Raw genomic sequence first — 22,232 nt, 5'->3', positions numbered from 1 at the left:
CTAGCAGTAGGGAGAGATGGGAGCAGCACCCAGGGGAGGCCACCACAGCCCCTCTAACAGCTTCCTCACCTGCTATGGCATTTGCTGGGGAAAGCAAAGCCAATGGAGAGCTGCCTGCAGGAAAAAGGCTGCCTGTGCTTTGATTTGCAGCTACAGGCAGGGGCAGGCAATCCAGACAGGCTGCCTGTCCTCTGGTACTCAAGAGGAGCACATCTCATGCTCCAGTGAGGAGGTCTCCCAGCCAAAACCAGGAGGGACACAGCACTGGGAAAGGGAAAAGGGCTATGGAGGGGGGTGTTGCAAAGGTGACAGAACTAATGGGGCGAGCTGGGATTTCCCCTAAACCGCTGGCGCCAGGCTGGGGTTGGTAATGCTCTCACCCATCTGGAAGGCTGTGAATGATGCTGAGAGGCTGCAACAATAAGAGCTATAGAAGCAAATGAATAACATATAGAATCAGGCACAGAGCTCACTCCTAGCCCTGTCCTCTTTGATTCGAGTTGGAAAATTGATGAGTAAGACATGCTTAGAGCTGTCACTTCCAAGGACAGTTGTGCTGGGTGCTCCAGTCATGACTGCCGCATCCTCCCGTGTCGTGGTTGAGATGGACAAACGACATAGACCAAGTTCTTACAGGATGAAAGTAGTAGATGCCATTTATTGCCACAAGTGCATTTTTATACAGTTTTTCCAGTTCATGTGTCTCTTCACTATTGGTTACAAGTTGCAGCAGTAACATCTCATTGGCTAATTTTGTTATCATCAATGTTACTCTTCTACTCCCTTCTCTCTCACGGGTACACCTTAACATCTCCGGATACTCCTTTACTCCTTACCTTTCTCATGGGTAGGCCTTAGTATCTTCAAGGCTAATTTCTGTTCCCATGCCCTCCATCAGGGAATCCATGGACCCACTGTAGTCCCCCACACTCCCGCTGCAGAGCAGCCGTGCTGCCACCCCAGCAAAACCAGGAGCGAGGGGCTTCCCTCTCTGCCCTGACCCCCCAGCTGCCTCCCAGCCTTCTGCTGCTGGGGCTTTTCTGGAGGGGAGGGAAGCTCAGGTGCCAGTTCAGCAAAGACATTTCCAAACTGCAGTGATAGGAAGGTGCTGCTGGGCTGCTGGCAGCCACCTGTCCAAGCTGCTCTCCACACCTGCATGCTGCACACCCTAGCAGCCTGTGCCCTCAATGCTCATATACTGCCCCTCCTTTTTCTATGTTAAAGAAAGCAAGTTTAGCAAGCAATCACAAAGTGCTTTGAGAAGGATAGGTAAGTGAGCGATGCCAGACGTTGGAGTAGGCACCACAGTGGTTTTACACTGACAAATATGAGACTGTGTGAGTTTTTCCCTTCTGTCTCCCTGTTTTTGGTTGGTTGTTGCTCTTATTTCCTCACCTTGTAGGCTGAGATTTACTTAGCTTAATGTCCGACAGAATGTAAGGTGCTTCTCTTTTGTGTTAATTGATTTCCTCTGACGAAGGTTCAGGTCAAAAGGATGGCACAAAATGAGAGAAAGAAAAGAGATTATTTCTCCCTTCTGAAAATGTTGCTGGCTGTCTCCTTTTGCAAAGTAGGGAGGTGAGATGCTGTCAGGGCTCCTCATGAGCCAGGTTGGTGGCTGATGTGTACCTGGTACATACACAAAGTATAGCTGAAACCTGTGTTCCCCACAGCCTGAACTGCAAGGTAAAGACTTCAGAACTTTTTGCTACAAGGCTGAGAATGATAGGTTGCAAGAAAACCAAACCAATTGCTGCTGCAGATCACAGGCATCCTAACAAGGTGACACTCTTTCCCCAGGGTACATTGCCTAAAATGCATGCACTGTACACCAGCTCGTGCGCTGATGACCCATTCATCATCAGGTAACCCCATTACATACTCCCGGTAATTCTGGATGGCTCCTTTCTGGTTCAACTCCCAGATACACTGTTTTCATATTGATGCTTTTGTTAAAAAACACTCCCAGTATCCAGACCAAGTGTGTGTCTCATCTCCAAATCACCCTGGGATGCTGGTAACTGAGGAAGGAGCTTTGTGCCTCTTGCTAGGGCTGACAAGGACAGAGGGAGAAACCTGTGTGCACGGGAGGGGGATCTGCTTGAACCATGGCTCACTGGTCAGAGAAGATGTGATCTCCAAGGTGGTCTCCAAAAGAGGAAGGCGGCAAATCACCATGGCTGAGCCTTGCAGCAGGATTTCTCCCTGCAACCTCAAATGTCTGCGTGCAGCATTTAAAGTACCGCCCGCTGTTCTCTGCATGGCTCACAAGGTCTTTGTAATTAATTTATATGAAATGCACAGCCAACCGTACTTACACAGCATACTACATATTAAATTTAACATCAAAGAGCGATTGTGAACAATTCTTGGCATATATAGGCCACCTAGTTTCACGTTTCAGCTATTGCTGCAGTTAACTGCTTCAACTTCTGGACTAAGCTGGGCAGCTGCCAACAACTGGAAGGCTCCACCAGGGCAGGAAGACCATCCACCACAAGCATCTTTACTTGTATAGTGCTTTCAGAGCCATGACCATGCAGGCCAAGTCCTGTCATATTCAAAGCATGACCATGGAGGTGAATACTCAAAGCGTGACTCTCATTAGAGCTGGGGCAGCTGGTTTGCTGCAGCTGTAGCTTCTTTGGTCAATAGCCGGGCCCTTCTCAGAGGTGCTTGTTTTGCTGGTTGTGATCTCCAGCACAGCAGGGCTGCTGCTGAGAAAAATGGCTCTTGTGCTGTGGTGTTTTTTTGGTTGTTCACACATCGCAATCTGCCTCTTGTTGCTCCTGAGTTGCATGTCAGTGCGGTCAAAGCAAGGCTTGCAGATCCTGGCCCAGAGTGTGCCCACCCTATCTCTGTGGCTCAAAAGCTCAAATTGAGGGCTTTTGGTTGTTGACACTGAAGGCTTTGGTGGGTTCACCTTCCAGTCCTCCTTGCAGCCTCTGACACGGTCACTACCCTGTCAGTGCTACCACAGCAGCATCTCAGAGGAGCAGTCCCTGACAGAGGTGGGGATGCCTTCTTCATCCAGTACCACCAATGTGCACCCCCTAGGAAACACAGCCCACGAGCAGAGCTGCTCCTGGCCCACGGCTGTTTGTTCTGGGCTGCCTAGCTCCCCTGTCCCAGGGCCCCACTGCCACCACCCCCACAAGCAATTGGTCACACTCCCAGGTGGAACTGGGATGCACACATACACCAGCAGCAGTTTTCCTCCTGGTGGTAACTGTTTATTAGACAGAAACACAGAAAAAAATCATAAACAGTAGACAAAACTCAGGCTTCTTCGGCAACTGCTCAGTGGGAAAGGAACCAGTTTTGCTCACTGGGAGCCAAGATTCACATAAAAAAATAAACTACCATTCAACATCCCTTGGTGGCTGGGGGGCACTGGGGCACCTTCCCTCAAGTAAAATGGTGCTCGTGAGGAACAGACTGCGACAGGCCGTCCTGCAGCTGCGCATCGTACTGGTCGGAAAGAAGCTTTTAGGGAAAACATGGCAAGTCACCAGAAAATACCCTGGGCATGCTCTCCTGGCTATGCCCCTGCACCATGCCATGCCCTGGAGCAGCAAGGAGCTGCAGATGCCTGTGGGACCCTCCCCAGGAGGAGTCTCTGACACTGGAGGAACCAAAAGGGGGAAAAAGCACTTTACAAAGAAACTGGAAGTTTTATGGCAGGTGGCTGCTCAGCAGAGCCCAGGGCTGGTCTCATGCAGCACCAACCTGACAGCCTGCTGTGTGCTGGTTACCCAATGGGGACACCGAGTGATGGTGCTCCAGCAGCGCCTTGTGAGGGAGAGCTGTAACCTGCTGCCCACAGCCAGATGTCGTGATTTGCAGGGTCCCATGCCTCTGCTTTGCACCAGGCTGAAGTCAGGCAGTGCTGACTGATGCTTGCCAGCTCCATCCTTCCCTGCTGACTGGGAGTGTCTGACAGTGCAGCAGCAAATATTGTAGCTGTAGCATTTGCTTAGCACATGGTATTCACCAAAATAAGGGTGGGTAAATGGTATGAGCTCAGTCAGTGTAAGCAAGGGAAAGGGGAAGAGAGAGACAAAATGTTCATGCAGGTTTTCTGTGGTGACAGCAGGGATAAAGCCAAATTCCTCAACCCTTGGGGTTGGCATTGGTTGTGAGGTCAGGTCTGATCTCCACACCAAAGGGGTGCTCAGTCACTTGCTCCTTCTTCAGTCACTTCTGCCTCTTGCACTGCCAGCCTGAAGGGCCCCTTGTTTTTTCTGTCACCAGGAGGTAGCTGCTGGCCTCCCATCCACCCTGGCTGTGGGACGCCCTGTATGACCTGTTGGACATTGTTGCATTTAGCCAAGAGCATTTGGTAGCTGATGGCTGGATCCTAAGGACACCTTTTCCCTGGAGAGCAGGGCCTTGGTGACCATGTAGAGGTATGGAAATGTTTCACTGCCTGCTAGCTATATAAATATAAACATAATGCCTGGCGTCTTTACGTATATACTTTTAATGCCATGAATGCCTTTGCCAAGTGCCCTATTTTCCAGCATGCTGAGTTCTGTTCTGAGGATATTTTGCCAATCTACTAAACACATTTTCAGTCCCATTAGGGTAAACAGAAAGCTTCCTGCATCTGGCTTCTTCCTGTGTCTGGGCACCCAGACAGCTGCCCTGGTGCCAAAAGTGGGGCCCGTTCCTGGTGTGGCCAGGGGTCCAGCCTCCTCTCAGGGAGCAAGGAGGAACAGCAGCACTTCTCAGAAGCACAGCTGAAGGGAAATGGACCCCTTAAAAGTGGGATTCAAAGTCAGGGAGAGGTTTGGGGAGAAGCAACTTGTGAAGGAGGAACAAGACTTAATGCTGACAGGAAGCATCTGTCATGTTCTTCATTTTTAAGTGATGCAGAGCAGACTTTGTTTTGTCCCTGCCCATCCCTGTGTCCTCACTGCAGGGATGAGCAGACACCTCTGAAGTGGCACATGTAAACAGAAAGTGAAACAGTCCATTGTAGCTCTGGACAAAAACTGTGATTCCTCTCTGTGGTAAGAGCCAGTACAACACCTATGAAACACTTCCATTCTAACTAGGGATGCAGCAGGATGCTGTGTGTAGTGCTTCTGCCTATGCATGTTTTAAGCCTAAGTGATATAAGAAGTAAATAAGCAGCACAAATAGTGACAGGTTGCCTTCCTTTCTAATAATCAAAATTAAGCTTTAAATACAAATTAATAATAACAACAAAAGTCAGGCTCGAATAAGGGTTTAAATCTGGCCATGTTTCCCATCACACTCTTCCTGAAATTTCTATCTGTACCCAGAAAGGGCCAGTTTTATTGTTGGAGGAATCTCACCACAAGAGGCCGAGTCTCTGTAGATGTCTGTCATTCAGAATGAGCTCCAGCCTTCACTCCTAGCCTTGACCTAGTGCAGACCTGGCCTGAGTCTTAAACATATCTCTAATCCTCACATAAAGAGCCTGGAGAAGTTAATCCCATATCACCTGGCAGGGGGACTGTGGGAAACAGCTTTTTGTTTCAAATCAGTGAGTCAGACGCTAAGCCAGGCACAGCTTGGGCAAAGCCATGGGTTGGTCAGATCTGCAGGGGTTCAGGCAGAGTGAGGCCCTGGCTTGCACACTTTTCCAGTGTACCCTTGTGGCCAGAGGCACCTTTAACTCTTCTCCAGTGTCCATCTTGCCCAGAGGCAAACAGACCTCTGCCTGCACTTTCTAGCAAAATTACAATGATATTTTACCAAAGAAGGGTAAAAAACAATTTCCCTGGGGCACTGAGAGGTGAGTAGGGCCAGGTAGCCAAGGAGACAAATGGCATAAAATTTTTTAAAAACACTCTCAGAGAGATAAGAGCCTGCTTCATGGGAAACACTTGGAACTATTGTGAGGGAGCACAATTAGCAGTCTAGAGCTCTGCCTTTGTGGGAAGGACATATGGGAAAGAATGAGATGTTCATAATTACAACCCAAACTTGCTTATCACAAGTGTGACTTCCAGCTTGTGTTTGGGCGTGGATCTACAAAGGCTATGCACTCCCAAATTACATTGAAAGTAACTAGAAGCCAATTAACACTTAGCAGCTTTCCTAAGGTCACATCTGACAAATCTCACCCATTTTATTAAGAAAAATCTTTATGGGGAAATAAAAAACCCCCACAATATTCACACTCTTTACTTCTAAAGCCTGAAGTTATTTGCTCTGGTAACTTCAACACAGACTAGTGGAAGCACATTAGCTTGGTGTCCAGGGACCTAAGCCTCTTGCAAGGCTCACTCATGTCTTTTTAACCCTTATATTGTCTAAAGTGATTTCCTGGGAATCTCTTTACCCACATTGATTTGTGCATTCATGCAGAGCTCTTTTTGGTTATACAAATCCATTTCCTCAAACTGCTTTGTTATGGTGAAGCTATTGTCGCAGTTCAGCCTTGCATTTCACTATTCAGCAGGAACGGCTCTAGCAAGGAATCCAAACATCTTTGCTTAGCAAAACACCATAACTGCATCGTTCTTACTAGTGAACAGAGATTTCCAGTGCCCTTTTTGGGTAACAGCATGACAACGTGTTCAAGCTGGGCCTGCACTGTGGTGGGACTGACTTTGCAGGGAGTTGTGCACCAAGAAGTGGTGCTGTAGAGTCAGACCCACAGCCAGGGGCCTCCCTCACTGGGTGTAGGGATGAGGGCTGCAGAGCATCCCCCTCTGCATGGAAATGCTGCCACAGGTGTATGCAGCACCAGCAAAGTAGCCTTAAAAAAACACAACAAAATCCTCCGTCTCAAGGTCTCAGCCATTTCCAGGCAATCCTGAGCAAGAAAGAGTGGGGAATAATTGTACAAACTGTTCATCCACTCGGTGAATTAACAAGAGAGAGTAGAACTTTGGAGGTACGAGCGCAGCAACAGCACTGACATTGAGGCTGCTGCTCAGATCAGCTCCTGAAAGACGTTCCTGCTCTCACCAAAGAATGGTTTGAGGAGAGTCCAAGTGTATACAGAAGGTGCAAAAGGACATGTGCCACTCTCAGGACCCTACATTCAATTTTGCAATTTTGTTTTCCCCTGCTCTTTTAGTGGGCTTTAATGTTACCTGCAAATCTGCCATTAGATGGACTTGCACCAGCAAAATGACTCCTCTGATTGTAAAAGATCTTTGTTTAATTGTCAAAAAAATCCTTCAGGCACTCAAGAGAGCCCTTGCCTGGGTTATAACAGCAGTCATCATGGTATTTTAAGCTTTGTGAGGCAATGTGTACCTCAAGGTAAAAGATGAGTGTTTTAAGCTGGCTTTGTGAGCGTTTTTCTCATATACTTACACCCAATGTGCCCAGCATAAACAGTGGATTCATATTTTACAGACGTGAGCTTGTCAGGGCTGGCCTAAATCTCCTGCTGCAAGTAACTTCCAGGTTCCCCAAGGGGACGGCTAAGAGCATGACAATGAATTAGTTAAAGCTTACCTGCTTTAGTCCCATAGAAGGAGTTTTGGGGGAGTTTAACGAGATCTAAGCTCACACATGTTGTTTTTCCACAGTGTGTAACTTTTGGCATTGCGGTATCCCAGGCTTTCTCAGCCCAGCATGACAGGCTCCAAATGCTGCCAGGCTGGTAGGACAGGCTGTGGTGTTGTCCCCTAGATCAGACCACCAAAAATGGCCTTTTGCTCAAACTAACCCAAGGATGGGCTCACCACCTGGGGTCAAACCAAGCAAGGAGGTGTTCAGGGCCACGACTCTGGGGCCAGGGCAGAACAGAGTGGAACAGGCACATGGCAGGGGAGTGAGCGGGGACTTTCTTCTCAGGGTGGCAAATAGACAAATTTGCTCCATTGCACCTGAAACTGTCTCCTAAAGAAACCACAGCCTGTGGCAAAACCCAGCAAACAGTGGTGCAGCTGGGCTTGGGCATGTTCCAGGAGATTTGCTCTGGAGGAAAAGACGATGACTGATTTCCCACCCACCCCCCACCCTCCCTGAAAAACGAGAGTAAGAGAAAGAAAGAACAGTAAAAACCAGCTTGAATTCCAGTGGGTCCTTGACTTTTAGAAATAATGTGGGTTGCATTTTTTTTTTTCCCCCGTAATACAAGAAAGAAACACATTTAATTCCACTTGTAGTGAAGCATAAGATTAGATGGGACTAAATATGTGTGTAGGCTGTTTATTAGCAAATGGAAGCAAGCAGTGAAGGAAAACAAACAAGCTTGTTTTAGGGAGACTGTATCACTGGTCACAGGCTCCCCAAGGGAAAGCAGGCAAGTTTCTAATTGGACCTAGACAGCAATGAGCAGCTGGCAAAGATCCCTGCTTGAGAGTAGGAGAATTGTGAAGTTCATCTTCATTGAAAAAACACTCCATTTTGCCTAGTGATTGCAACATGTAAGTGGATTGCAAGCATTAGTCATTTTGAGAATTGGTCACCCAGTGGTCAGTGGGACTGCTCACATCAGCTGGGTGGCTGGTTAGGGAGGATTCAGGGAGCTGACCTGGTCAAAATTCAACCCTTGTAAAGTAAAAAAAGGATGGATTCATTTTCAGCCAGTTCAGCTACTGTCAAGAGATTGCAAAGGAAACACTTATTTTTGCATTGTTGGTACTTTGGCTGCTCAGGCTGCACCATCTACTGATCATGTGGAACAAAGGGGCTGCACAGCTGGGTGGACGTGAGAGGGAGGGGCGAAAGCAGTTCTAATTTTTCCCAGTTTACGCTGCTGGGAAGATTTACCTTTGGGATGTTTTCAGGCATTTAGCTGTGCGTAAAAGTGCTCTGACTGGGAGAATTACTGCCACCAGTCATCTCCTGCTATGCTCTCCTGCAGACCAGCATGCTGTGGACAGGCATACCCGTGTGGCTCATGAACCACCTCTGAGCAGCAGTGTCTTGACCCAGCAATGTACGTTCACTTCATCTGTCTTACAGGTTATGTTTGTACATCTCAGTCTGATTTAGATTTTTTCCATCAAAATGTAACTGTTGTCTAAAGTGTGTATATGTGATGCTTTATAAAGCCTTTTCTTCCAGCCAACACACTACCCATCCTGCCATCTCCGTTTTCTATTTAAGAATTTGATTATTCCTTCTTAAATATTCTACTTTATACTTGCCTTTACTGAAGTGACTCCTGTTATTTTCAGACTATTTCTTTAAGTTATCAAGACCATTTTGAATTCTAATATTTTCAAATGTGCCTGCAGTCCCTCACAGATTAATGCCACCTTCAAATTTAATAATTATGTTCTCATTCCATCATCTAAGTCATTAATGAAAACATTGAATAACATCTGCTACAGGAACAATCACTGCAAAATCTCAGCTGATGAATCACTTCAACTTGACAATTAAATGTGAGCAGTTTTAAGCTACCCTTGTACTGAGTCTGTAGAATCTGCCTTTGGGCCATGCTTCCGTAACTTGTTTATGAGTATGTCGTGTGAGACCAGTGTCATAAACCTTACTGAAGGCACATGACATATACTGTTCCTGCCTCATCCACAAAACCTTTTACCCTGTCAAGAAGGAAATTGGATTGTGTTAACGTGATTTATTCTTGACACGTTCCTATTAACTTCAATTTTCTTCAGCCTTATCATCTAGATGCTTGCAAAATATGTGTTTGATTATTTGTTTTGGGATTTTTTCCAGAAATAGAAGTTCAGATCATGGCTCCGTTATTTCCTGACTCCCACCACTCCCTCCCTTTACTCAAATGAAAGGCTTTTTCTCTGCCTGGGGACAGGATTTGCAAAAGCTCTCCATGGTGGCCAATATCTTCAGAGAGTAGCCTTAGGTCAATGTTTCCTTTGGGCTTTTGAAAAATCTCTTCTCCATCTGCACAGAAGACCATGAAAACCAGGGAAGATGCTGTCCCTGCACTGTCTTTCTTTGATACTACCCATTTTTGTGGCATGCAAATCACGAGGGCTTTTCCTCTCTGCTCCCAGCCAGGTGATGGCCTACTGCTGTAACAGGAATAGAGATGCTCTGCTGCAAATGTGCCAAGCCCACTCATTCACCCACCGCTGTGTTACGAATGTGCGCTGTGCACTGGCAGGCTCACCAGCTGTGCTCAGGTTCAGCAGAAGCCCATTAGGCTGATTTTAGAATAACTTGCTTATCGGTTAGCTTCTTCTGGAGAGGACTCTGATGCTGAGAATTAGTGATGGGTGATGTAATTTGCATCTTTCAGGAGGACAATGAGAGACAAATTAACAGCACTGTGATACCGTTAAGTATTATGATGCTAATTTTTCATCTAAAGGGTCAGAGGGTTTCAGGCAGCTGTGAAAGGGTGTCTTTCTGTTCTCCCTCACCCTCCCACTCCCCATTTAATTTTAATCGGCAGTGGCAGCGGAGCACATGTCAGTGCTGGGAGCACTAGGAAGCTAAGGTCCCTTTGCAGTCTCTCTCTGCCTTCCCTGCCTGTTCTGGGCATGAGATTTACAATGTGGCCATGAAGCCATATTCACACCTATTCACACCCTGGTGAGACCCCATCTAGAATATTGTGTCCAGTTCTGGGCCCCTCAGTTCAAGAAGGACAGGGAACTGCTGGAGAGGGTCCAGCCTAGGGCAACAAAGATGATTAAGGGAGTGGAGCACCTCCGTTATGAAGAAAGGCTGAGGGAGCTTGGTCTCTTTAGCTTGGAGGAGACTGAGGGGTGACCTTATTAATGTTTATAAATATATAAAGGGTGAGTGCCATGAGGATGGAGCCAGGCTCTTCTCGGTGGCAAACAATTATAGGGCAAGGGGTAATGGGATCAAACTGGAACACAAGAGGTTCCGCTTAAATTTGAGAAAAAACTTCTTCTCAGTGAGGGTGACAGAACACTGGAACAGGCTGCCCAGGGGGGTTGTGGAGTCTCCTTCCCTGAAGACATTCAAAACCCACCTGGACATGTTCCTGTGTGACCTCATCTAGGCATTCCTGCTCTGGCAGGGGGATTGGACTAGATGATCTTTTGAGGTTCCTTCCAATCCCAAACATACTGTGATACTGTGATACACCATATCATGGTGATGCTTGTGATCTGTTTGGGTACCCAGAAGCAGCCTCACAAGGTCAGAGCACTGAGCCTGCCCCTGGTCTTGCTTTCGACAGATGCCTGTGGTGACCATGAGCTTCTGGAGCAAACTTCAGCATGGCCCTAGTAAGCCTAAAATAAAGGTTTAACCTTCAGTGGTGGCTACTGACAACTGATAGCCACCAAACACAGCCTGACACAGGCAAGCTGGAATGGCAGTGGGCAGAGAGTAGCTGTATCACAACAGATCTACCCATAAGGCATAACATATATAGGCCCCTAAAATTAATGTAATGTGGAAAGAGAGGAGCAGCAGGGAAGGAAGGCAGTTGTGCACCATGGAGAGGTCAGCCTGCTGTGTGCATGCGTCCATCTGAAACCCTTTCATGCTAGGTATGCCTTGAGGAAAACCGGTCTATGCAAGTGGCTTCAGGCACAGTCAGTGGCATATGTGAACAATAGTCCAGATGCCATGGCTGAGATGAAAGCCTTTATTAGTCAGCACCGTTCAGACACACACAGCTGAGCAGCTCTGGGGTTAGAAACTGAAAAGCCCAGGGCATATGGGGAGGACAGCCTCTTCTTTTAACCACTCCCCAGCCTGACAGATTGCGGCATGAAAGGGAGTCAGTCACTGCTGAATTGCCAGAGCAGGCGGTGACTGTGGGCAGTGGCGGGGAGGGATAATCCCCCAGGAACAAAGAGCAAACTCTCCTTGTTCCCTGGTGCTGGTGGCACAGCTGATGGTACAGCAAGATGAAGGTGCCAGCATGGGCATACTGCTGAGCATCCCTGCCACTGTGCCCACCTGTGCTTCTGTGCCACCGCCTGGGAAGCACAGCTCAGGTCTTTTCCACCCAACAGCCATGGAAAAGGAAGCACTGCCAAAGCTGTGGAGCACGCAGGTGGGACCAGGTGACAGAAAACATAGGGACAGGCACTGCTACCTCATCTCAAGATGGGCCTCTTTGGCTTGTCATAAATGATTTGCAAGTAGATAAGAGAAGGAATCCTCTTGTTCAAAAGCACTTTGTAGCACAGTTCTTCCCCTTTCCTACACACTCCTAGGACATAGTAAGGACAGCAGTGGGCACAGGGGTGTAGTGAATGTGGGACATCTATTTTGCGTTGTGGAGCTTGGTATCTGATCTTCACTGGGTGGCAAGGATACCTCCCCATCACCGCTGGGACATGTGAAACTGGTCCTGTTTGGGAGGGCTGGATACGGGATGGGAAAGGGCTATGCAGGCAGTGAGGGAGAGGTGGAGAGGATGGGTGTAGGGAAATGTCTGGCAAAGTGCAAGATCGGGCAAGGCTGGGGGGTCAATCTGGTGCTGAGAAGCTGGAGGAGAAGCTGTGCATGATAGAGGCCAGTAAGATGTGGGAACGGGAGAAGGGTGAGGGGAGGGGTGTTATGCTATTTGGAATTAAACCTTTGGCATACCTTTGAGTTGTCCCATCCAGCTTCTGGCGATGCCTGTGAGAGCCTTACCCTCTGGGGCCAGCATTGCTGAGCCCCACTGGTGTGTGTGCTGGAAGGGCTAACCCTCTAACCACACTTGTAATTACTGCTGGTGATAAATAGATTTTCTGCGCTTAAATAAAGCCCTATTAAGTTGATATGAATCAGATTCAATAAATTATTCCAAATTAATTTAGGCAACAGCCTCTCTATGAAAAGTCCAGTTAATGAGAGAGAGATTTGTGTCCAGAGGGTGATGGGTGGGTGGAGGAGGGGGCTGTGCCATGCACAATGGTCTTTCAGTGTCATATTCTTCACAGAGGGGATTTTTATTTATTCTTCTCTTTTTTTATTCTAGGATGATACAAAGGAGGAGAAAAGAACTCCTTTTCTGCCCCCAAACTGGAAATGAAAGTTGCAGCTGTGCAAGCAGCACCCGCCTTGATTTGTCTGAGAGAAAGGCCCCGGTTAAATGAGGGGAGGCTCCCAGCAACTAACAAATTATATTGCAGGGGAGGAAAGATTCAAGCCTCTCTTGTTTGGTGCTGCTTCATTTATTGAGCAGTATTAACCCTTCTGTCTGCTGCTTTGTTTGCTGGCTTGAAGCCATCCCCAGAGAGGCTCCCTGGATGAGCTCGTGGTGACCTCACCCTGGTGCAGCTCCTCAGAGGGGTCGAGGGGGCACATATAGCCTCCAAATAACCCCAGCATCTGCTGCACCGCCTCATTAGGGGACTGAGAGTTAACGCTGTATGGCAGCCCCTATGTGCCCTACATTGGTAATTAGCTTTCTGAGGGGAGGACTGGGACCAGCTGAAAGGGAAAGAAGATTCATCACCAGCAGTGGGGAGGGAAAGGGTTTCTTTCCATTGCTAACCATGCTGGCTTCCCATAGGGTCTGCCTTTAACATCTTCCTTTTGATTTTCTTTTGCTAAGCAGTAAGCTGAGCTATGGAGATAATTTGTCTCCTGATGCTTTCAGCTCTGTCTTTGCCAAACAGTGGAGTATGAGATGCTTATGGGTTCATTAGATGATTTAGATGATTCAGGGGACCCTAGTATTTCTGCAGGGGAAAATGTGAGGTGAATGTTTCTAATGGGTAGGTAGAACCTCCAAGCCGAGTATACAGAGAGATGTGGGATTCTGGGCTGGAGAAGAACCTCCCAACCTCCCACATCCCAGAAAAAAAGAACTGGACAAGAAGAAAAGAAAAAGAGTTAAAAAACAAACTAAAAATAGAAACTACTTGAGTGCTTACAAATTAAAACAAATGAGGATATTCTGTGATTTAAAAAAATGAACACGGGTATTGAGAAGTAAAATGCGAAGAGGCATGCATTATGGAAATAAACAGAGTGAGTCAGGGTTAAAATAGGTAAATATTGAGAGCGTGCAATGTTTAACATTTACTAACTATGAGAGCAGGAAGGGATTAAGACTCAAGCAGCAATGAAAAAAGAGCATTTTAATGAACAGCAAACCTTCTTTCCCCCTGCAATTAAGCAGCTTTAGCTGCAGAACGGGACAGTCAATGACTGTGAGACACGCAAGGAAGAGGAAAGCAAAGCGACCAAATGAGATGAACAATCAGGCGTATTTGGAGTTGAACTTAATTGTTGCTTGAGGTAATAAACATCCAACTTTGAGGTCAGACCCTAATGCTTTTGTTTTCCATTTTATTTTCCTTGGAGAGTAGTTACACAAGTCAGTGTAAGGGTAGTGGCTCACAAGGCTGAAGTTGGCACCCACAGTCCTCCAGCGGCTGAGATGCCGTGTCCCCCCCGCCCTCCCCCCAGCCTGTGTCTAATCTGGTTGTTGCCCAGGAGGCTCTTCTGGACTGTGAGTTGTTCAGAACTCTCCCTATTTGTCTGTGCAGCCTCTGAGCTGCAACTGGAGCAGCAAATCGTAAGAATTACTGGTTTGAAACAGCAAACTTGTCCTCTGTGAGAGTTAAAATGCAATTATGTAGCTATGTACAATGAGGAGGGTTGATGCTCATATTGGAAATAGGGAAAACCACAATAATGGGACTGAATTCAAGAAAAATGCCATGATTTTTGACTTATGAAAGGGAAAACAGCATTCCTTGTCAGTCACTCACTCACTTCAGGGATCCTGAGCCTTTTACCCTATTCTGTACTGTGTGTGAGGGATTAAAGAGCTTTTCCACTATATTGAATATTATTCTCCTTCTTTAGAATTGAAAGAGAAAGAAAATCCAGCTGCACTTTCTCTTCCAGGATTTAAGTGGGACATGTTGAGGTAGTCTCTGCTGTGATTTATATGCACCAATCATATCTGAAGGGGAGTATGAATAACACTTGTCAAGAAGAGACTGTGGCACATCCACCTCTCTCCTCATTATTGATCCCATGGGCAGAGAGGTTTTGTCATAAGCCTCTTCAGCCTCGTGGCCTTCCGTTGAGGGGCTAGAACAGTGCCAGGCAGGGATATGACAACCCAAGGAGGGAGCTCTACGGTCACTCCAGGCCAATTCTCCTGCTGGGACCAGGGGAAACTTCTCAGTGCATCACAAGCCCCAAAATACCCTGAGCTTCACTGCACATGACCAGTCTCCTTGGTGCCCCCAGATTTGTGTGTGTGACATGACAGGATATTTTTTTGGTAAGAAGCATATACAAGACCCCAAAAAGCAGTCCCTTAGCACCAGTAGGCCATTATAACACACCAGAGGAGATTTCTTGCTCCTTCTTATTATCACCACTTCAAGCAGTTTGATAAACAGTGAATTGAGGAAAAACTTTATGTCTGTGGCCTAAACCTTCCAAGGGCATGGGAGCAACAGCTCATATGAAGACCAGGTTTAGTTCCTGGCATTCATGATTAAGGATCCAACAACCCATCGAGGACTGAGGGATCACATCTGCACCAGCTCCATCACAACCCTCTGGTATGCAGCACTTCACAGTGATTACTCAGTATGCTGTCAAACCTGGTCCATGCCCCCAAAATAATACTAACATCACGAGCAGGTACATTGTATGCTCTAGAAAAAGCACAAGAAGTACATCTAGAGCACCAGTTCCTCTTGTTTCTACCCATCCAACCCCTTATATCAATGCTTTCCTCACAAAACTGGAGTAGGATAATTAGATGTTCAGACAAGGCTCCTGTTAGTTCCACCCCCCTCCTTCAATATTGGAGTAGAACACATGTTGTTTTGAGAGCTCTGGATTATTCTGATCATGACAGAAGGGTCTTGGAGGAGCACTGGGTCAGACCCTTTATAGGCTCCATGTAATGATATTTGTCACAGAGGGATCCAGTAGTTCTCCAACACAAAAATATGAGATGGATTATGTGACAGGAATAACACGGGAGTTTTCTTAGACTGACAGAAAAATCCCCATTTATGACTCATTTAGTCACATGCTGTCGAATATTTTCACCTGAGTCTAGGCCTTGGTGCCAGGCCAGGTGTCAGCTGTCCTTGCTGCATCCACCAAGGTGATTACTGAGCAATGCCCTGAGCTGCCTAGTCCCGCTCATAATGATAAGCCTCCAGCGGTACTGAATACCCAGATAGGTACAACCCTTCAAGACGAGTTTGTGCTTCTAAACTATCTGTTAAAAAGGTGAAATTCAGCAAATCTCATGGTGCGGTTCCCTCTCTTTATATGGCACAAAGGCATCATTCTGGGTACAGGTTGAGTCATTGCTCTTTTTTAATACCAAAGGAATTTACACGGCAAAGTACTAGTCGTCCCGATCCTGTGTATGTAGCATCACAACTAGCAGCCATGGGGTGGTCGTTTTGTCACAAAAGAGAGAAGTGTAACACCAAGGTGAAGAGTAAGCAGTGAGAGGAGCTGAATGCTGTAAAAATGTGCATCTGGTTTTGAGATCAATACTGCTGTACATAAAAGCACCATGTTATCAGCTGTCCTGGCTTAGTATGTTTTCCACACATTGCTGTGCTGTTCTGACTTATGCTTTTGGGGTCACCCAGGAAACCCTGCTGGAGACAGCAAGTCAAAAGCTTAGGCAAGACTCAATGCTAGCCCATTAAGATGTGTGGTTTTCCTCTTCCTGGATGCTAGATCAGCCTAGCTCAGCTGTCATGCAGTGTAAGAAAGTGGCTTGTCCCCAGGCCTCTGGAGAATATGCGTTGGAAGGAAAACATGATGCAAGTAAGGATGACTCTGTACAGGCTGGTTAGGATTCAAAAGCTGAGGTCAATGTTGTCTTGAATTCAGCTCCATCTCCAAGACTACTAGTGAGTTGTCCTGGACAGTTTCTACCTCGTCCCTTAGAGAAGAGAGTGTTTAGAGGGAAGGAGATGTATTATTATTTCCACAGAGATAAGATCCAGGCCACCTGGCTCAGCTACAGCATGGCTCTTTTGCACTCAGTATTAAGCATGCAGAGACCATCTCAGGCTAAGCATACAGCTTTTTGATCCAGTCCCAACAATGCTGCTGCAAACCCTGCTGGGAATGCAGCCTGGCTGTATCTGAGGAGAGGGAACACTGGGACCCTTCTGGTGGCTGCTACTGCTCTGTTAATGAGGCAGTGCCACCCTGAAACCAATGTTTCTCTAATGAGAAGGAGTACAGGACACATGGTGAGATATCTGGATAAGGAAGAGGATACAGACTCAGTAGCTTCAGGTTACCGTATCACCTTAGCCAGAAATTTGCAATGTTAACAGGTCGACTTTACATAATTTGTAGGTAGGAGGTTCAAAGAGTGTCTTTCCCATCTTCACCAGCAGCATCCTCTGAGTTGACCATCTCTTTTTGTGCCACATCTTCACTGCCATCACTGTGTGGTGTGTTCTCAGGGCCAAGGAATGGGGTCCTTTGCCCATCTTCCCTCCTGTGCTGAGGGACACCCTGTGCAACTGGCTTGTGCACGATTGCTTGAGTCGCTTTGGTAGCTCAGATCCATTCCTCACCATGATATCACGTTGCTGCTGTGCCTTTATATTTGTGTCTGTTTTCCTGACGCCACTGCCTTCAGTGCCTGTTTCTGTTGACTACACAAATCCACTCTGTTGGCTGCTGGATCCCGCTTTGGTCCCCACATGAACTCTAGAAAACAACTCTGTGCTGCTGCTATCTGCATGGATTCACCTGCCACACCTCGGACAGATGGACACGCTTGGCAATGAATGCAGCCACCCGGGCCCTGCCCAGGCACTGCACCTGCCATGTGCCTTGGGGAATCCCTTTCCCGGTCCCTTTATCCATCAACACCTGCCCAAGAGCTTACAACAAACCAGTTGGAGTCAGAGACAAAGATGATTCACCCTTTTGCAGACATCTAAAGTGTGAAATCGGGATGATCTTGTCTTATACATGAAGCGATGAGTAAGAGCATCTATGGAGGGAAAGGTAGTACTTGTCATGAGCATCACTCCTACAGCTGAGGGAAAGAAACAAGCCTTTTCAGGGAGTTTTAAATTTTGAATCCAGACCTAAAAGTCATGTTCATGTGTATCTATTTCAATATAATAAGAAGATGCCAGTTAATTTCAGGTCTTTTGTCTGGGGGGAGGTAAGAACTGGGAAGTTATTATAACCCACCCTTTGTGGTGTCATTCAACCTGCCAAACCACAATATGTCTGGGTAGCTCCACATAAACACCACTGAGTCAAATCAAAGATTATATTTGGTCTCTAACAAGTCTGTTTCATTTTCTAATTTTGTGACATGAGCTACACTGGTGCCTAAGTGGGAAGCAAACATGATGAGTATATAAACAAAATAGGGAATATGAGTCAGATACAGCATTCAAGTCACTGGAAACAAGCCACATACTCTCAGGATTGTGATTGTGAGGATCAGCAAGTTTTGGTGGGCCCTGTGCTAGGGATGCATCTAGTAGAGAAGACCTTGCAAGGGTCTTGCATGGTGGTCAAAACGGCAGAAGTCACAGACCAGTATGGTCACTAGAAGAAGGCTTTGCCATACGGCATTTTGTGCCTAGTGTACAGAAAGGACAAGAAATATGTCACTTTTTCAAAATCTAACACTGGTGCTTTTTTTCTCCTCCCACAAAATGCCCTTTGTGGAACATGCAGTCATGAGCCTTACTAATTGGCTTCATCTCGAGGATAAAGATTTCCTTTCTGGAACCAGTTGGCAAATATTCTCCTGAATTTGTCTCTCTAATTTGGACAAGCAACTCTTCTCTTTCCTCAGGTTGTTTGGGATGTAAGTTTTCCTACTTAGCCTTGAGGGCTTTAACAGATTTTAGGGGCTCCTTCTTCTGAAGGAGAAGTGAAGTGACATTTTAATTAAGAGGAGATAATAACTCCGTGAGAACTAAAGCCGGATCCCACTTTTGTCTTCAGTCCAGCTAATGACCAACCACCCCCCTTAGTCCTGCCTGTGGGAAGGAAGTCCCAGTGTCTGGAAACTGGCAGACCAGGGGCCCTGAGTTCACGGTGGTGAGAGCAATGTTGGCAAATTAATCTCATTTTCTTGACTTCCTGCTGAAAATTGCAATCTAAACTTTTGAACGTTGTTACTAGTTGGCTGGTTCTTCTCCCTGACACTTCCTTGTCCATTTCATTTTAACAATCTTTGTTGTTTTTTTTTTGGTTTTTTTTTCAGGGAAAAATCCTTTCTTGGCAGCTGTAACTATTGCAAGAACTACTGAGCAACATGTTTTTATCTAGACAGCTGACCAAGACAGGTTAATTGGTGCTATTTCTGTATGCCTGTATAAAAAATTGTTTGCCATGCCTTTGCCCTTTTGAATGAATACAGTTATAGGTGCATAGGTTTTTCCTTAATGACCATACATGGATTCAAATTAGATTAGATAAAGATGATTTCAGGCTATTTTTTCTCTTGTTCAGCCACTGGTGTCTGTCCTGATCATCTAGCTGTAATTTGTTCAGAAGCATTATTTCAGGCATCTCTTCAATAAATGTGATCATTTTCAGTTAATGTGTTTCTTCTTGATGATATAAAGCCAAAGTCTGTTATCAGACATAGACCACCAAACTGAATGGGTCAAAAGCATAAGCCTATTGATTGTGCAGGAAAACAGCATATTTGAAGGGTTGAACATGAGTAACTAGGGCTTCCAAATCCCAGTGTAGCTGTGAAACATGACCCCAGCAATATAAGAACATTTTGTCCCCTCTTTGGCTTGAGGAAGGTGATAAAAGGTAAAAAGGCATTTGAACCGGACTCCAGCCCATTCCTAAGTCAAGAGCTGCCTCTGGCTTCTGGGGTTCAGGACAGCAAATCTCATTCAGTGCCAGGAGCAGAGAAAGCAAAACTGACTATTATCTGTCATTTCATTGCCTTTGTGCTTTGTGGCCTGAATCTCACAAAGCCCATTGCAAGGAGCACACTGAGACCTCTTACCCATCACGACCACCCTTGAGACATTGTTGAACTTTATTGCAGAAGAGTCTAAGGAGACACTGAGCCCATCAGCTGCTTCCCCTGGCTCAGTGTACAGTCTTTTCATACTGTTCTTTTATGAGTTTGTGGCTGTTGCTATCTCCCCATTGAACAGCACTTCTTTGGTATGAAACTGCTATCAACAGTGACAGTTATGATTACCATCTTCGCTTCTTTTGATTATTTCTATTACTCCACTATTTCTTCACCTGTCATGGCTTACTAATAGAGTATGCACCTCTGTTTTGGGTCAAGTCTGCCTGTCTTCAGTCCTTCTCCATGACAATCACAATCTATCTTAAACCAGACTTGAAATGTGTAATAGAAGTTGAAACATTTATTTGAAAACACTTTTATTGTGCTGGTCTTATTACACAGAATTAGAGGAAAAAACAAATCACCAAAACTCAGAGCTAACACAATTCCTCTGGTAGTTAGAATTTGAAAGCTAAGCAATTAGAATAGCTGACACAGATATCCTTGACAAAAGTCAGATTTATTTGTCTAGCTAAGTGCTACAATGCAAAGATTTTAAAACCGATGTTCTTCTTGAGTTCAGTGCAAGAAGTTCTAGTTAGAGAGACTAGGAGGTCCTCCGTATACCGTATAGAGCCCATGCCATTATGTTACAACAGGGCTAGAGAGACTGTCAGAGCTGTTCAAGGATGAACATGATGAACAAAAGGGTGAGGCTGTTGCAGACAAGGATGCTCCATGATCCTGCTCTTCTTTTTGTCTCTTCTCACAAAAATGCACAAACATTAGATAAGAACTGCTGACAAGTGCAAAAAGAAAACCACCTAGGTGGCAAGGAATGAAGAGAAATATGAGAAGGAGAAGGGGAAGCTAGACTCACAAAATCTGAATTGTGCATTGTAGAGTGATTGCACAGGGTGAGGAGAGAGACTTGATGGGAGATTATAAACACATCACATCAGCAGCAGTGAAAGAGGGAATCAGAAGACAGTAAAACAAAAAGAAATAACTGGTGCCAAGGACAAATTAGTTTTGCAGCTCTCTACCACCAGTCGTGGATGCCCCAGGAGCAGGAAAGCAGGATGGAATCCTTCTCGTCAGCCTGTCAGACACATGAAGCGGGGACACCTTCGCAGCCCAGCGGTGGTCCTGGCAGCTCTCCTTGCTATAGTGACACTGGCAGCGTGTGTGGCTCCATTACTGACCGGGAGCCACTGGATGCGCAGGGACAATCTCACTGTAATTGCATTCTGCATCGCATGGAAAGCTGCTTGCCTCCCAATAAACCTGTGTGCAGTTGAGAGTAAACAGAGATTAAGGAGATTATCTGCCTCCAGTTCAGGGAATACAGAGTTAGCAGACTTCCCATATACACTCAACAGGTAGGTTTATCCACTTTTTATTTACTACTACACTATTTAAAACAATGCAGTGGTGCTCCCCAGGGCATGCCTCAGCATCCTGCTGAGAGAAGATCAATCCTTCCGTCATTTATCTGCAACATTACATGGGGAATTTGCCTTGTCCAGACTAGGCATATCAGCCATAAACAAACCCAGCAGTAGCCCAAACAATTATTATTTTCTTTTTCTCTTTGTCAAATGAATATGACACAACACCCATGTTGTAAATAAACTCCAAAATCCAAAGACTGTAGGAGCACCATCTCCTGCACTGAACAGCGGTTTCATTTGTAAATCAGTTTGGCAATTCTATTAAAGCTCTTTCCTGCAGCCAGAGGTGTTTCTTATAAAAGCATGACAGCATCTGTAACAAACCATTTGTTCATACCTGCTAACATGCTGTGCTGGCTGGCACTGCATGATCTGATCTGAGCGTGGATGGAGCTCAGAGGCCATAAAAACAGCGCACAGAGCAGCCGTTGATACTTGCCATGATGAGCAGAGGGAAGGCGAGGGGTGGAGCCCCCTGACCCATAGTCAGTCCTCCAGTGGAGAGCTCCTGGCTGAGCTATGAAGCATGGGGTTATCTCAGGTCACACCATGGCTGATACTACCCCGTGTCTGCCAGCATAAAATAATGGTAAAGTGCTTCACTAATGTCTTAGCATCTTTTGCAAATAGCTAGATGTCAATACATGAGGTGGGGCACTCTCAATCCACCCCAGCATGGGTTTATTAACATGTATTGCATATATGCAGAAGATGCAATTGAATCCATCTGAGAAAAAAGGATGATGTTGCTGCAATATGTTTATGAGTGCAATTAGTCATCTACTTACTTGTAGGCAACAAATGTTTTAGTGTTTAAGCATGAATATTAATGCTTTGGGTTTGATTTTTTTTGGAGGGGACAAAAAAGTCACTCTGTTTTTGAATGGGCACCAAAATGACTAACTGTTTATGAAAATGGATCCTCTCTCTCTTCATCTTTGACT

General features: G+C 46.0%; 1 long non-coding RNA gene across 2 annotated transcripts in view; it reads left to right on the top strand.

The window, feature by feature from the left end:
* Positions 1–22,232, top strand: part of LOC110357290 (uncharacterized) — a 41,548-nt gene that overhangs the window by 6,434 nt on the left and 12,882 nt on the right. The window contains exons 2-3 of one of the 2 annotated variants that reach the window (XR_010473025.1): positions 4,255–4,409; positions 8,804–21,058. This is a non-coding gene — a long non-coding RNA (uncharacterized LOC110357290). Of the gene's footprint in view, positions 1–4,254; positions 4,410–8,803; positions 21,059–22,232 lie in introns of those variants that run through there. The other variant, XR_010473026.1, reaches the window with a different exon arrangement.

This window comes from Columba livia, chromosome 5, assembly GCF_036013475.1.
Source record: "Columba livia isolate bColLiv1 breed racing homer chromosome 5, bColLiv1.pat.W.v2, whole genome shotgun sequence".
Lineage (NCBI taxonomy): Eukaryota > Metazoa > Chordata > Aves > Columbiformes > Columbidae > Columba > Columba livia.
This window is presented reverse-complemented; position numbering and strand designations above follow the sequence as displayed.